Raw genomic sequence first — 6,675 nt, 5'->3', positions numbered from 1 at the left:
ACAGTGCCCACTTTCCTCTACCAGCTCTGTATCAAAGGCAGCCTGCTAAAACACAAGATTCAAATAAGACTGAGTCTAATAACATAATATTCAAAATATCCAAGATACAATAAAAAAAAAAACCCTACTTAGTATACTAAAAACCAGGGGGAAAACCCAGGAAAATCTCAACTTGAATGAGAAAATACAATCAGTGGATGCCAACACAGAAATGATATAAATATTGACATTATGTGACAAAGATTTTAAAGCAGCTATCACAAAATTGCTTCAACAAGCAATTACAAACATACTTGAAACAAATGAAAAATAGGAAAAAAATCTTAGTAAAGAAAAAATATAAAGAAAAACCAAATGGGAATTTTAGAACTAGAAAAATAATCCAAATTTTAAAACTCACTGGATGGGCTCAATGACAGAGAGGACAGAGGAAAGAATTAGTGCTTTGGAGATAGAACAATTACAATCTGAACAATAGAAAGAAAATAAAATGAAAACATAAAATAAATAAAAACATACTTAAACCCTAACATATCAATAATTACATTAAATATAAGTGGTCTGAATATACCAATTAAAAGACAGAGGCTGGTGGAGTAGATTAAAAAACATGACCTAACTCTATGCTCAAGGGCACTTGGTTGAGTGAAAAAAGCCAATCTCAAAAGGTCATATAACAAATTATTCCATTTATATAACATTCTAAAAATGACAAAATTATAAAAATAAAAAGCAGATTAGCCGCTGCCAAAAGTTGGGGATGGCGGTGGGAGGGGCTGGGTATGACTATAAAGGGAGATCTTTGTGATGATGGAACAGTTCTGCATCTCGACTTTGGTGGTGGTTACATGAATCTACACATGTGATAAAATGGCATAGAACCATACACATATTGCAGCAATGTCAGTTTCCTACTTTTGATATTGTTCCATAGTTACGTAAGATATAATCATTGGGGGAAACTGAGTGAAGGGTACATGGGACCTCTCTGTACTATTTTTTCAACTTCCTTTGAATTTATAATTTTTTCGGAATAAAAAACCTATCAAGCACTCATTTTGCCAAGTTTTGACATTAAGGATGAACAAAACAGGGCTTTAGAAAAATCTTGCCATTGGTTGACTATAATCCTTTTAAGAAAGTGGGTAAAACCCAAAAATATTAAAAATACAAATAGCAACAGAAAGAGGGTTGTACCTATATGAGTAGTTCTGTGGTTACAAAGTCCAATAGCACCAAGACCCAAGTATTGAGTCTTTAGAATAAAAATTCAAAATGATAACCGTTGAAAAAAAAAAAACAGCCTTAGTTCAATGTCAAATTTATGTAATCAGGGTAAAAAGTAGAGTATTCCCAATAGTGGATCAAAGGCCTTACCCCAGAACAGCCCTCAGTTTTCTGCATGGAAACTTATCTAAAATAGATCTCACCACATACAACATTCATGTGCTAAGTGGCAAGTCTTCCCCATACTGATCACCTCTTGTCCACTCAGGCCACTTGCCAACCTGAGTAATATGGTGTAAGCCTGGGTACAGGCCCTGGTCACAAGACCAGCTGCCCATGTTCTGGGAGGAGCTCCAGGAAAACACCTATTATTCAGACCCTCCCTGACAGAGAGCAATCCATCACTTGTCATATGTCCCTTCCTCCCACCCCCATATTTTAGTGAGACTGATATTACCAAGATCTCACTTTTCTTGGCACTGAGCCATTAGAAATTTTTGTTCTTTGTTCACGCATTTTTTTTTTTTTACAAATTAAAAGCAATTTATTATGTAATATTCTGTGCCTACAATGGAATATGTGAAATACACATAAGCCCACTTGGCCAACAGAAGATCCCAACATTAAAAATATAATTGCAATTAGCCATATCCTCCTCTCCAATTTTCATCCTCCTGCCTTCTCAAACATTCACTTTCCTGATTTTTGTGTTTATCATACGCTTGCTTTTTAAAATTAATTGACTACAATGTATTTCTCCCCAAACAATATTTGCTCAGCTCTGAGGTAATATGGATAGTGCTTTCATTAATGGTCTTATACCTGTCTCCTAATGCACACCTGCAAGAGTTTACACACCCAAGAGTAAAATTGCTGGGCCACAGAAATGTAATCTTTATCTGTGCTAGACATACCAAGTTATTTTCCAAAGAAATTGTGCTATTTTACAGTCCCAACAGTATATAAGATTCTGTTTTTCCACATCCTCACCAACATTTAGTATTATTAGACTTCTGAATTTTTTGTCCATCTAGTGGATAGAAAATGATACCTCATTATGCTTTTAATTTGCATTTTCCTGATTATTAACAAAGTTGAGAATCTTTTATTTTTATGTATTTAAAAAAAATATTTTATGTATTTATTTGACAGAGAGAGTGAGAGAGCACAAGCAGGGGGAGCAACAGAGGGAGAGGGAGAAGCAGGCTCCCCGCTGAGCAGGGAGCCCGACACCGGGCTTGATCCCAGGATCCTGGGATCATGACCTGAGCCAAAGGCTGACACTTAACTGACTGAGCCACCCAGGCACCCTGAGAATTTTTAATTTTTTTTTAAAGATTATTTATTTGAGAGAGAGAGAGAGACACAACATGAGAGCAGGAGGGGCAGAGAGAGAGAGAGAGAGAATCTCAAGCAGACTCTGTGTTGAGCACATAGCCTGACGTGGGGCTCGATCCCCTGAGATCATGACCTGAGCCAAAACCAAGAGTTGGATGCCACCCAGGTGCCTCAAATTTGAGAATCTTTTAGTATCTTGATTTATTTTTGTGAATTATATCATGTTTATTTTTCTGAAATACATCACGTTTTCTGGACATTTTTTGGACAGGTTGCAGGCATCCTTTATATATTCTGGATCCTATTGTTTTGTCAGATGTAGTATCAAGATTTTCTGAGTTCATGGCTGATCTTTTTACTCTCTTTATGATATTTTCAGTAAGCAGAAGTTATTAATTTCAATGAAGTGAAGCTTCTATATCTTTTCCTTTTTGGTTTGTGCTCTTTGTGGCTTTCACTTCCATAGAGAAGGAAGAATTCATTGTGAAAGGGAAAACTTGGAATCTTTTAGAAGAAAATACAGCAGAGTGACCCCTACAGCCTTTGGGTAGAGAAGGATTTCTTTTTTTTTTTTTTTTAAGATTTTATTTATTTGACAGAGAGAAAGATAGCAAGAGCAGGAACACAAGCAGGGGGAGTGGGAGAAGGAGAAGCAGGCTTCCGGCTGAACAGGGAGCCCGATGTGGGGCTCAATCCCAGGACCCTGAGATCATGACCTGAGCCAAAGGAAGACACTTAATGACTAAGCCACCCAGGCACCACCCCCTTTTTTAAAGATTTTATTAGAGAAGGATTTCTTAAACAAGACCCAAAAAGTGCTTATCTTTAACCATTGTTATGTTAACAAACATTTTTAAAGGATTGTTAGAATAAATCAGGAGGATAAGCTGAGCCCTAGCCACCGCTGTTTTTATTATTTTCCCAGGAGAAACACAGCACTCTGCGCTGCTATTGAAGGCGTGGTCTCAGAGCAAAGGGCTGTTGGTGTGGTCCCAGCAACGGCCCCTGTCCCATCCCTCTCACCTCGAGGCCACCACCTTCCCAGAAGGGAGGCACAGGGACCTACAGTGGTTTCTTCACCTTTAGTTCTTTTCTGTTACTAGTGCTGATGGGGGTCTGTTTCCGCTAATCTTAACTGTGGCAAAATGCTCCAGGATGTCTATTCTTCTGGTTACATATGGAATTTCCTGGACTTCAGTTGATTGCTTGGGATGGGGGCTGATTAGACGCAGCTATTTCTAGGCATCCTTGCCTTTTCTTTCCTGAAAAACCATTGTGTTAGCAACATATTTTTAGGTGAGGCTATGTTATTCACATACATTTTTTCTTTTTCACCAATTTCAAGCAAAGTTTTCTTCCAGAAAAAAGCACACTAGCATTGAGGGCTACTTTCAACCATTCTATTCTTTGTGATACTATTTATGTAGTCCTTGTAATACTGTACTTTAACATACTTATGATTTTAAGGCCCATTTTTTACCCTGTGCAATCTCATGAGGCTTTCCTCAATCCTTCTTATCACCCCCTGCTCCTTTCTCATCTATTTATGGGTCATTATCCCCTTCTCCATCAACATCTTCTCAGCATAGCTGAAAGCTCCAGGGAGACTAGGTTGGTGTGAGGCTCTGCCATGATGAATGGGTTTCTTTTCACTCCTCAGTAATGAGCTGGCTTCCACTAAGGGCAGCTAATTTTTTGTAGCTACTTGGAGTAAGCAGATTAGGTTACCAGTATCACTGCTTATCTCATTCTAGAATCAATGATCCAATTCACATGATCACCACCTATAAATCTGGAGAAACTATTTTATAGAAACCCTAGTAATTGATTAGTAGGCACTTTCTGAAATGAATCATTTACAAGACAATGTCTTGGTTCCCAGCCTATATCTGAGGCAATTAGGACCTAGTGGGTGGCTTATTTGTTGACTGTTTGATGATGGCCATTTATTCTGGTATAATATCTGAATCTTATTCCTAGTTTCTCAGTGCTTGGGCCACCAGCTCTTTCTCATTTCTTTGTCCTAGGCTTCTTTCTGAAACTTTCTCAGATAGATGCCCAGTCTGTGATACAGTAGATTCTGAGTTTCCATCTATCTGTTGATTTTGATGGCACTGAAATGTCATGGCTGCTTTGATCCTTGAAGCAAGTCATAGCCAGGATCTGCCTCTCCCTGCTTTACCTTCCCAGGTCCAGCTGACCATATGAGAGGAGAAGGCCGAAGAGATGTGTAGGTAGAGGACACACAGAATGCCCTGTCTCTCATCCCAAGACCTGTATGGTAATGTGGCATGCCAACAGAGAATGGCTGTGCTCCAGCATTAGGTTCTGCTTGAGGCTGAAATCCTTGTTTTTCTAGTCAGATAAGCATACAGTATTTATGATTTTGTATATGCCAGGCACGAAATTATAGACTGTGCCTTAAAATCTGAGTGAGGGGTGGGGGGTGCCTGGGTGGTTCAGTCAGTTAAGCATCTGACTCTTGGTTTCAGCTCAGGTCATGATCTCAGGGTCCTGGAATCGAATCCCACATTGAGCTCCCTGCTCAGCAGAGAGTCTGCTTTTCTCTCTCCCTTTGCTCCCCCCCACCCCACATTTGTGCTCTCTCCTTCTCTCACTCTCTCTTTCAAATAAATAAAATCTTTAAAAAAAATCTGAGTGGGACAAGAAGTCAAATCACTGCTGCCATACACTGGGCACTTTCTGTGAACAAGGTGATTTTGCTAAGAGTTTTACCTACACCCTCTTATTTAATCATATAACCATATTTGTCCTAGGGGTTATCACTTATATGAAAAACAAGGTGGAGAAAGGTTGGGTACATTTTCTAGGTCATTCAACTAACAAGTGAAGAAGTTAAATTCAAACATACACTTAGCTAACTCAAGAGGGTGCTTTTAACCACTACACCACACTGCCTCCCCCTTAAAAAAATAAATGATAAGCCAGAATTACATGATACTAAGTAAAAGGAGGTCACAGAAAGGAGAGTTCTCAGTAGGCTAGAGTAGTCATGGCTATAGGATAGAAGGGAAGTGTCCATAAAGAACATCTAATCCCAGATTTCTCAAACTTTTTAAAATGTGGTAAAAATCATATAACATTAAAAAAATATGGAATGCTTCATGAAGTTGCATGGCATCCTTGCAAAGAGGCCACACTAATCTTCTCAGCATCATTTCGGCTTTAGGATATGTGCTGCTAAAGCAAGCACTCTTAAGCTTTTTAACTTCCAACCCACAATGTGAAATGTATTTTACATCATGACCCAGTAAACACAAGCATAAATAACCAAAATGAAATTTTACCACGCAATACTTGCCCTACTCTATGCAGTGCACTCCGTTTTTCTACTGTGTTTTATAACTTTCTCTTAAAATAATTCTGGTTATGGTCTATTAAATAGACTTTATGACTTAGAAATATCGGTCTCGAAACCTCAACAGATGGGGTAATTGAGATCTAGAAATGTCTAGGGTACCTAGCACAATGTCTTGCAAATGGTAATTCTAAATGTTTTTGTTCTTTCCTTATGTGACTCAGCACACACCCACGCAGCACCTCAGTGGCAGAGCTGGGATGGAATGCAGGTTTCCTGATTCCCAATCCAGAGCTTTTCTCTCAAGGAAAGTTTGTCAAAGAGGGACTCTCCCATGGCAGAGTTTCCTCACAGGTGTGGGTAGAAGTAGGAGGAAACAAACAGTGAAGTTGTGGAAGACTCACACTGCCACACTCCCCAGTGGGCTTTGCTCAAGGTCACCGGGTGCTAGAACAAGCTAATTCCAAAGCTGATGCCTTTTCTCTGGTTGTCTATACTGGTTGCTCAGTGAAATCACCTGGGAGCTCTTTAACAATACTAATGTCCAGGCTACACTCAGATCAATTTCATCTGATTAGTTAAGGATGGGGTATGTTCTAAAAGCTCCTCAGGTGATTTTAATACACAGTGACCATCTCAGTAAGAAGATATCCCTTAAAACTCTTCCTGCTTATCCTTCAAGATCCAGCCAAAATGCCTCTCTCCCAGCCTGATAGCATCCTGACTCAAATTCACAGTCAAAAGTAACTGCCTGTCCAATATTGTACTCATCCAGCACCTAGAGCCTTTTA

General features: G+C 39.1%; 1 non-coding gene across 1 annotated transcript; it reads right to left on the bottom strand.

The window, feature by feature from the left end:
• Positions 1–5,672: 5,672 nt before the first annotated feature.
• LOC123324189 lies at positions 5,673–5,779 on the bottom strand. The gene has a single exon (XR_006539679.1). It is a non-coding gene; the product is annotated as a U6 spliceosomal RNA (small nuclear RNA).
• Between the last annotated feature and the right edge of the window lie 896 nt (positions 5,780–6,675).

This window comes from Neomonachus schauinslandi, chromosome 2 (assembly GCF_002201575.2).
Source record: "Neomonachus schauinslandi chromosome 2, ASM220157v2, whole genome shotgun sequence".
NCBI classification, from domain to species: domain Eukaryota; kingdom Metazoa; phylum Chordata; class Mammalia; order Carnivora; family Phocidae; genus Neomonachus; species Neomonachus schauinslandi.
The sequence above is the reverse complement of the archived record's forward strand: the minus strand, read 5'-3'. Positions and strand labels throughout refer to the sequence as shown.